Genomic DNA, 10595 nt, shown 5'->3' on the forward strand with positions numbered 1-10595 from the left:
CGTGCGGCGGCTTAAGTTGAAGCCGATAACGAAAAAGCATGTCAGGATGCTCTCGACCTCCTGGATGAGGAGCGTGACCTTGCGGCGGCTCGTTCGGTGATTTACCAGCAAGATCTGCGTTGTTATCATAGTCGTCGGGTTAAAACCCGGACCTTTCAAGAAGGCGATTTGGTGCTCCGGCTCATCCAAGATCAAACAAATATGCACAAATTATCCCCACCTTGGGAAGGGCCTTTTGTGGTTAGTAAAAACCTGAACAATGGGTCGTACTACCTCATTGATATTCGAGACCACAAGGACTCATGCACATCGGAGGAGGAGACCCGCCGGCCTTGGAACATTGCTCATCTTCGGCCTTATTACACTTGAGCCACCGGCTCTTGTGTTGTACATACTTTCATCAATGTATATATTATGATCAGTATAATAAAGCCGGCATCCCTGATAATTCAGGGCCTCTGTCGTTTCATTTCTGAGTATCTGAGTCTTTATTGTCAGTTCATAAGATCATCTGGGGCCTTCCTGCTCAATGAGCATAGTCATGCTTACCCTCTTGATCCGACTTACACGCCTTGTTACAAATCACTTGGGGGCCTCCTGCCCAAATTAAAGGGTACCAAAGAGAACTTGCTACAGTGTGCGGTTCAAACATAGGTATCCGGCCTTGAGGGCTCATTATAGGTCACTTGGGGGCTTCCTGTTCAATGAACATAGCTATACTTACCCTCTTGATCGGCTTGTATGCCAGGTGTAAACACCAAATTCCGGGTTATCCTGCCTATATGTCCTTGTCACTCCGCCCAGGTAATCCTGGAATGACCCGTTGTACTCTCAACAGTCAATCTTGTAATAAAGACCCTGAACTTGTCGAGGTTAAATGGCAGTTGGTCATGTGAGGGCTGGCTTACGGGTTTGAATGAAGGATTAACTCAGTGGCTGTGCGGCCCATGAAAGCACTTGAAATTTTGGCTTGGCGGCCTATGAAAGCGTTTGGTTTTTCTGATTTGTTATTTTCTCTGAACATTTTTTGGATTCATATCCTTGTTCCATATTAACATATGGTTTAAAACAATTCAGGCCATGTAGCCTTAATCTTTATGACTCATATTTGAGCGTATTTGGGGTTTTAATAACCCGTCCTGGTTTTGGACGTTAAGTTGCCAGTATACTTTGATTGCGCAATTGGAATTATGCGCTATAAGTCTTTGCGCTATCACCCTCACTGGATATGGTGATTTAAGCCGGTAGTATGAACCAATTTCACAGGTATGTTTTTACTTGTTATATGAATATGACGCGATATCCTGAAGCTGAAGGAGGTCGGCTAACATTGCCCATCGGGCCCCCGAAGAGGGCCAGATCATCCTGAAAGTGCTAGTTATCGACTAGGGGGGGTGAATAGGCAAATTTTATGAAAGTCTTCAAAACATGGAAGTTTCAAAGACGAACGATAGAAATGAACCTATTGACATGCAGCGGAAGGTAGACTACACTAGACAAGCCATAGTCAAGCAAGTAATGAAGCTAAAGCACGAAGACTATTTGCAGTTAGGTAGTATGGATCAAAATGGAAGATAGTATGAAGCCAATCAACAATAGTCGTCACACAGTGAAGTCAAACAGATAAGACAATCAAGCAGAAGACTTCACGAAGACAAACTGTAAATAAGTGAAGGAAGAGATAGAACCACAAGACAAAGGATTTGTTGGACCAGTTCCAGTTGCTGTGACAACTGTACGTCTGGTTAGGGAGGCTGAGATTCAACTCAGAAGACCGCGTCTTCACCTTATTCCCCTTGAGACAAGGACACTTAGTCCTCGCCCAATCACTCTGGTAAGTCTTCAAGGTAGACTTCCAAACCTTCACAGACTTCGTTCACCGGCAATCCACAATGACTCTTGGATGCTCAGAACGCGACGCCTAACCAGCTGGAGGATTCACAGTCCTCAAGTGTAACAAGTCTTCAGGTCACGTAGACAGAAAGACTTCAGTGATGCCTAACACTCTTTGGCTCTGGGTGTTTTGGGCTTTGACCTCGCAAGGATCTTTCTCTCAAAGGCTTCGAGGTGGGTTGCTCTCAAACGACAAAAGCCGTGCACTAACTCTGAGCAGCCACAAATTTATGGTGTAGGGGGTGGGCTATTTATAGCAACTAGGCAACCCGACCTGATGTGTCCGAAATGACCTTGGGCCACTAAGGAACTGACACGTGTTCCAACGGTCAGATTTCAAACACACGCGGCTGCTTGACTTGGGCTACAAGTAAAGCTGACTCATCCAGCTCTGGATAAGATTTGCTCTCATAGTCTTCGCTCGAAGACTTAGGATTTGGTTGAGCATCACTTCAGTCACTCTGACTTTATTCACATGGACCCCACTTAACAGTATGGTGGTTCCTATGACTCAACAAAGAAGAAAAGGAAACTATGAAACAACTATGTCTTCGCACTCCATAGTCTTCACGTGAATGTCTTCTCGAGTCATAATATTTGTTGTGATTATCTTCACATACCACCATTGTCTTCATTGTCTTCAAACATTTTTAGGGGTCATCTCCAGTAGGTAAACCGAATCAACGAGGGACTACTACCTGTGTTATCCTACAATTCTCACAAACACATTAGTCCCTCAACCAGGTTTGTCGTCAATACTCCAAAACCAACTAGGGGTGGCACTAGATGCACTTACACATCCCCATGCCCATGCCGAGCGAAAGGGTCATATTCCTTCCCCATTTCCTTAGGGGGCTCGGATTTCCTCTGCACCCCTTCATAAGGGGATTGATGTCCTTTTACGGGCTGGATTTTCATGATCTAGCCCCCAACTCCCTTCTCCACATCTCGACTTTCATTGTTGTCTCCGAAGTGCTCCTTTGAGTCCTGCCGCACTTCGGTCTATGGCTGAAGGTGTTCAACATCAAGCCCAAAGTGATCGGACGCGAGCACGTGGACTGTGGCGGGGCCATGATTAGTAAACTGGTGCGAGTCCAGTGGCCGGAGGGCCACTTTGTCGACACCGTCAGAATGTGGCAAAAGGAATGGTTTTATATCACCGAACCAAGGGATGCCTCTTGGGGAGCGGCTCCCGCATTCAGATCCGGACCCCCTACCAGACTAGCCTCATGGACCAACAAGAGCCCAGACTAGGGGTGTGTTGACCACATGAAAGCGTTGCAGAAGTGCGTCGTTAACATAATGGAGACGGGCGCGAAGCTGGTTAATGTGGTCCACATCATGCTCCACCATCGGCTCCTTCCTTGCCAGGAGAGGGCCAAGCCAATGTGGGAGTATGAGCCCAAGGACCCCGACCACCGTGCAACACCTCTTCGACATGACCCATGACAAGATATGGGGTCATCTATTCAAGCCCCAGAAGGAGTGGCCGGTCGAAGGGAAGGACATCGGCCTCGACGCCGCGAACCCCCCAAAGGAGGTGAGCAGCATTCATCTTCAACGTGTATCCAGATATTCACATCGCGTACGATTCAACCTGAACCTCTATGCGGATTTTGCAGGGCTGGCTCGCCAAGGCCGAGAAGATCAGCGGCCCAGCGCTGCTGCCAGAAGAGTCTCGATCAGAGCAGCTGGAACAGCTGCTGGTCATGGTGCCTTACAAGGCGCCCGACAAGAAGGGCAATAAGAAGGAGGTATGGGAGGCCAGGGAGGGCCTCCGTCGCAAAGCTCGTCCGGACAATCGGTCCGGAGACACCGGACAGGGACAAGGATGAGGATGAGGAGGAGAGCGCCTCCTCGCACTCCAAGAAGAGGGCGACGCCTGAGGATGTCGAGGAGGGCCAGCCTCCTCAAGCTCTGAAGAGGCGGTGCCAGCCCAAGTTGGTCCTGCCCGACAGCTCGGACGAGGAGTCCGAAGCATCCGAGAAGCTCCCATGGAAGGAAACCAGGGTTAAGTCCCCTGCGACCAGGTACACATTGTGGCATTTTCCATTGTCTTATTCGGCAGTGGTCCTTGGTCGATTGTGGATTGAGTTTTTTGGTGGTGCAGCCCACAGCGTGGCCACCCCGCCGAGGAGACCTCGGAAGGGACGTCCCCACCCGCCGAACTGGCGGACAGTGGCTCACGTTCCGCACCTCCTTATTGGGTTCTACGGTAGGGTGCGTCGACTGCAAATTAAAATTTTCCTATGCGCAGAACAACCAAGAACATGCTACGGGAGATGGATCATAGTTCGTTATCACTAGACGCGTAGTGCCGTGCAGCGGAAGAAGAGTTGGGGCAGCACGTCCGCGTGGATCGTCTCCTCCTCGTCCGATCTCCCTCGAACAGTCGGTCCTCGGTTCCCACGTACAGGTTAGCCGGAGCGGCGCAAGTGCACCGCCTCTAACGATATCCGCGCGTGCAGGAGGAACACTATGCGGCGGACTGCTAGGTCTGATCACACAGTCGGCAACGAGTGGAGGTGGCTATTCGCAACACATGCAAACCCTAGTGACAGCGCCGAAGCGATCATCCAAATGAGTGTGCCGCACCTCCACTTTATATAGGCGTCCATCGCCGGCTCAACCCTTGGGCCTCGCATGGACCCTAAAGCCCAAAATCTATTCAGCCAGGATCACATCTGACTCGTGGAGTCCGAGTAGGATCACATCTGACTCGTGGAGTCCGATCCAGCCTCACAGGTTCCTTCCCTTAAGCGCGCGACCCCTTAGGTTCAAGTCGGCTTGGTTGCAGGTCGGATCACCTCCGACCTGCTCGGTTGGTAGCGGCCTCTAGCAAGGCGTGCTGACCACCAAGTAGACAATGAAGCTGGTTAGGCGAACCTGTACATCACACTTCTGTTCCCTTTGCCACGCGATATATGTGGTCAGGCTCAAGGCGAGTCTGTCATCCTTGTGCTAGTCCGACCTCTTTCTCGTTCCCGTGATGCCAACCACAAACCGGATTATCTCATAATCCTTGTCGCATGGCCATGCTTATCCTGGTCGGATTACACAAGGGTCCCAGAGTATATATATCTCTCCTGATCGAAGGGGCAAATCCCATCTTGCTCGACCATGTCTCGCAGCATGGGTCTGGACAAGCCTGAAACCTACCTTTGTAACTACCCAGTGACGGAGTAGTGTTTGGTCGGCCCAAAGCAGTTTTGTCACCATCCCGAGTACATGCGTCAGCTCAGGTCTTAGGACATAGAACGTATGTTGTACTAGAGACTCACAGATGACATATCGCTACGTCTCATAGTTGGGTCTGTCCGACTCGGACCTTATCTCAACTCGGATTCGACTATGTCGAATCCGACCAGATTCTTTGTCACAGCCTGATTTTTGGCCCTTTCTTTTTCTTTGGATTTTCTGAGATTTTTGCTTGAGTTTTCTTTTTCCGTGGCTATGTGGTCTGGAAATTGAAGCAGATGACCTCTTCTTTCTTTCCAGAGTGGCTTGTCATCCTCAAACCTTTCCCAAGACCTTGCCATTTTCATCCTAGCCAAACCCCAATATTCTTTTCCTTGGGAATATTCCTTTTATATTAAAGGAATAACCCAATTTGCCCTAGGTTGTGAAGTGACCTATATTTCTATCACTCCCAAAATTCCCAAATAATTCTCATAAATTGTTTTGGTTATATCTTTCTCAAATATGGCAAAATATTTCATTTGCCATGTTCCTCATCATGCTCAATTAATTATTTTCCTATTCTGTCCCGAATGGCAGATTGTGAATCAAGTGCCACTTATCTTTGCCCAATTGACCCCAAACTCTTTGGACACCTTTTCCTGTCCATATAATTGCCCATGCCAAAATTCAACTTAATTTGCCTAGTAAATATTCCTGAGCAATTTTCAAAGTTCCTGCCTGAGGGAAATGATTGTGAAGGAAGTACAAACTAGGCATATCCAAATGAGTTGAATTTTTGCAAGACCCTTCATTTGACCAAATCATGACTCTCCACAAAATTTGAGCTCATGTAACTCAACTAGAGGAGCCCAGCTCCAAATCTTAGTTTCTGGTCAGATTTTCAGTTTGTGAAGCAACTATATTTTATATTGCTTCGTTTAAGCTGACAATTTTCCGCGGCATTCTCCTATCCTTATAAACACTCTCCACCAAAATTTGGCTCAATCCATTACACCATTTGCCCTGTGCGATTTTTCCAAGTTTCTGTCGAGAGCAAAGCTATATGAAGCATGTGCTAGTTTGGTTCATCCAAATGGCCTGGAACTTTTTGATAATCTTCATATCTTCAAATCATTGGGTCATGCCCAATTTCAGCTCAACTTGCCTCTCCAAATGAGTGCATCATCCAAATCTCTAATTCTGGCCATTATGGTAGTTTCTACAGCAACCCTCATCTAAACTCCTCTTCTTAGTCTGAGTTTTGGTGATCAACATCACCTTAGTGTGTGATCATCACCAGACAAATTATTTACTGCGTTACCAAGCTGGTGTCCCCACTGCACAGCACAAACACTTGGCAGCTGGTTTGCTTTGGGGCCATCTGCAAATCTCTTCTTTGCCCCTGAACTCAATTCTTTCTTCAGTTGGACTAAGGGTACTAAGGTCCATCTACTAGACATGGTCGGTCTGGCCAGAACGTGCCGTTTGCACCGCTACCGTGGTGTCACGCTAGCGTCATGGCAAACTCGTGCTCTGGCTTGTTCCGGCCACTATTCCCGTCGTCTCTCTCCTCGTCTCAACCTCAAACGTTGTCCAGGAGCTCTCCTGTGCTCGACTGCATCGCCCTGCGTTGCTGCTTCATCGTTGTTCGCCATCAATGCGCCGCTAGAGCCGCGCCCGTGCCGCGTCCAGCCTCTGCCCGCCATTAAAGGTTGGTCGGGAGCTCGTCCGTGAGCTCTAGAGCGTTCCTCCGCGGCTATATAAGGCGATCCCGAGTCCTTCCGCACCTCACCACTCCCTCCCTCGCCTCATTTTCCCACCGGAGTGCCCTGTCTCGCCTCATCTCGCTGGAGTTCTCCATGGCCGCCCCGGTCTCATCTTGATTCCGGCCACAACGGCCCTCCTCTCCTCCTCCCAACCTCACCACGAGCTTCCCCACGTCCCCGCGCGTCGCCCCACCCCCTTGCCCCCTCGCGGGAGCCCCTGCTTCACCGAGTACCTCCACCACCCGAGCTGTCTGTAGCCTCCCCGGTCACCGCGCCTCACCGCCTCTCCACCACTCTCCGGCGCCTCCTTTGCCTCTGAATGGGTGCAGCACTCCGCCCTGAAGCCGCCGGTGCCCGCGCCTTGGCTTGAGGTGGCCGGAGCAGTCCGCTCCATCGCCGGCGCCCGCCCCCTGTTCTTCTCTGTTGCCAACCACCACCGCAGCTCCAGGCCTCCCCCGCGCCTCTTCTCTCTTGGAGCGGGTGCGGCGTGGCCCCGCGCACCCGCCGGTGTGCTCGTCCGGGCCGGAGCTGGCCTGAACCGGCCGCCCTAGCGCCGCCCCTCCCCTGCTCTCCTCCTCTGTTCCGTAAGGAACAGGAGCGAGAGGAGGAGGAAGACGACGCCTTGCCAGCTGGCCAGGCGGGCCCCCCCTCTCCAACGGACCCCACCCGTAAGTGAGCCACCACTTTATCCACTCGGATAAGTGGAAACGTTTTCTTGAAATGCGTTTTCGTTACATGAAAGCGTGTACCCTTCCTTTTTTTATCTAAAACACGTTTTACCTTCAGGTAAGTGTATACTCTTCTTCTGCGGCTGAAAGTACGTTTCCCTTTCCGGAAAACGTAATCTACCCGAAGGCGCTTTCTGTTTTAGCCGCCAGGGACCCGTTGGTGATGAAAGTATTCACAGATTGGTCCCTGATATTCTACACCTCATAACTCCGCCACCGTAACTCCGATTGAGGTGAATCCAAAGCCTACTTCTTCGTCTCATCGAGCCCGTTCTGTTGGTATCATTTTCACTATGGGTTGACATAATGGAAATGACCATTTTGCCCTTGCCCGTAAACAGCCCCCTTCGAGAGAGAACTGTTTCCGGCGAATCTTTCCGCGATTGTTCCGCACTTCTTCCCGGAGCATTCTTCATCCCTAGGCAAGCCACAACCACCATTTTCATGATAGCCATGCATTAGCATTGGTTTTCAACTTGAATCTTTAATAACTGTATGTTTGTTTTGCTACTGCTGTTGTTATTTCGGTTATGCTTATGGATGAGTGACTACAATCATGCTATGTTTTCTTGCACTCTGTTATCATGTTCTACTTGCTAGTATTACTTTCATATTGCCATGCTTGTTAGTAGTACATATTGGGTTGGTCATGTTCTTCGGTGCATGACTAACGTCAGTTACCGAGTACCGTTGATATGCATTGTTCCTTTGCTGTTAGTTGGTTAAGTGTTTACTCGGTAATATGATTGATGTGTTATTGCATGGTATTTATTGTTGATGTTAGTGTTCATGTTATACTATGAGTAGTGTTGTACTTGTGGTATTCATGCTCGCCATTATGCCATGCTTAGTTGGATATGATTCATTGTTGATATGGTTGATAGTTATGTTGTACCCTCATGCTCATGTTGATATCTTGCTCATGCATTGTAATTGCATCATGTTATTTTATCATGGCTCAGCATATTGCATTCAAGTTTAACCGGATTAAATTGAACTTGAACAACTGTTGGCTGAGTCATGGTGCCACCATATCGAGCTGACTAGTGCAACCACGCTTACCTTTATGGGAAGGTCCTAACTGGGTCTATTGTCATGCCTCTCGCCGGTGCCTCCAACGAGGGAAGGTTATGGGCGGCGCTACCCTGATCAGGAAGGCGGACATAAGCCTTGTGTGCCCGTTGTTGTTGTTATGGTACCTTGTCCCCGTTTGGGACCGTTTATGTTTTGCCACGACGGTGGTCGTTGGTGCCTTTGGTAGGCACAGGGCCACCCATGACTTAGCCCAAAGGGGAGTTGGTCGGAGTGGCCGGGAGAGTGTCATGGCAGTAGAACGGTTTTGTCGGAACGCCGTTGGTCCACCTGAATGGGAGTGCGAGGCCATGGGTTCCGTGGTGTGGGTATAGTGTGCTAACCTCTGCAGAGTGTGTATTAAATCTATCGATAGCCGCGCCCGCGGATAAGGGCCCAGTTCGTAGTTGGTCACACTATGTGTCAACAGTAATAATAATAATGTGCTTAATAAAAACCCCGGTTTGATGATGAGATAAGTTGGTTATGTGATCCGTGAATGATCACCGTTTGGTTACGAGGTAACCCGTTGAGCCAAGAGTGGTTCCATTTTGTGATCCGTGAATGATCACCGTGGTATCAAGGATACCGAGTTGTTGGATATTCGTGATGTTGTGCGAGATTCGTGGGTAAAGATCAAGCTCCTTGTGGTCATTTAATGATTACTACGGTATTGTTTATACTAAGCTTGATTTGATCCTGAGATGATTGTGTGATGTCCGAGGTTGGTAAGTGATGCATGTGATGGTTACGAAGTAACCCGAGCAGAATAAGTGGTGCATATAGTGTCATCATGTTGCATGCTAGTATCGTTAGATTTATATGTTCATGCCATGCTCATATTGTTCTAGCCGTATCATGTTCATGTTGTTCATGCCATGTTATTCTGATGGTCTCATGATAATTCCTGCTTAACTTGTAATTGCCATGCTGTTGTTTGTCTTGAATGCTTCTGGTTATTGTGAGCTTGCAAGTACATTAAATGTACTGACCTGGCGTGTCATGCCAGTTTGCAGGTCATGCCGGATTTGATTGCTTGTTTGCCGTGGATTCCTTGTTTGCGAGCTAGGCGTTCCAGCCAGAGTCCCTGCTGAGTGGAGCTCATCACCGTCGTCGTTGTTCCGCTGCTAGAGTTATTCCGCTGCATCATGTTGTTCTGCTGCTTGCATGGAGCAACCGTGGCAGGCGTAGTGTCGCCGTGCCGATGTGATCCCCTTGTATCCATATAGCTTGTAATAAAGAGCTGATTTTTTTTCTATGCTAAGCAGTGCCGTATTCCAGAAGACTTCTCCTCGATCTCTGGGCTGGAATACGGGGCGTTCCGGTTTCTCTGAGCCGGGGTGCCACATTCTTCAGAGTCCATATTATCCGTTTAGCATCCAACGCTCCATGGCTAGTGAGACCAAGCCATCGACCGTGTCATATGCTAGTCTAGTCGTCTGCACGTCCACACAACCCTTTCAACTAGGGACCTTTTAGGACAGTCATCATACAATGCATAGTCCCACAAACAAGTCACGTACTTGCTGATACACATCATTGATAATGTCCAAGGACTATCTTTATTCATAAACACATAGGAAATATCATCATACATGATTGCCTCTAGGGCATATCTCAAACACTCCTCCGATCCCCGAAGAGATTGGGGAGTTGCTGTCGCAAAGGAACCCCCCTCCTCCAAACACAGAGGGGGAGGTCGACACTGTAATGGCCGAGGTTAACACCTCGGTCACCGGGGACCAGGAGGGCGCGTCCCTCCTGGCTGATACGGGGAAGGAGTCCGGACCATCCGGACCCCATCAACCATCCGTTCCCGAGCCCACGAGGCCCTTGATGGCGCAAGTTCCTCCTTCCAGTGGAGAAGGGGCTGGGGAGCCAACGCCAGCACCGAACACCTCCGGACGGGCGACGGCTGGCTGGTCGGACGCGCTGGAGGAGTTGGTGAACAACTTCG

At 49.4% G+C, this 10595-nt stretch overlaps 1 long non-coding RNA gene across 1 annotated transcript; it reads left to right on the forward strand.

Annotated features, from left to right (window-relative positions):
- The first annotated feature begins 7660 nt into the window (after positions 1 to 7660).
- Positions 7661 to 9782, forward strand: LOC120973584 (uncharacterized). The gene is made up of 3 exons (XR_005768739.3): positions 7661 to 7800; positions 7909 to 7989; positions 9648 to 9782. It is a non-coding gene; the product is annotated as an uncharacterized lncRNA (long non-coding RNA).
- Positions 9783 to 10595: the final 813 nt, after the last annotated feature.

The sequence above is a fragment of the Aegilops tauschii genome, chromosome 2 (assembly GCF_002575655.3).
Source record: "Aegilops tauschii subsp. strangulata cultivar AL8/78 chromosome 2, Aet v6.0, whole genome shotgun sequence".
NCBI classification, from domain to species: Eukaryota; Viridiplantae; Streptophyta; class Magnoliopsida; order Poales; family Poaceae; genus Aegilops; species Aegilops tauschii.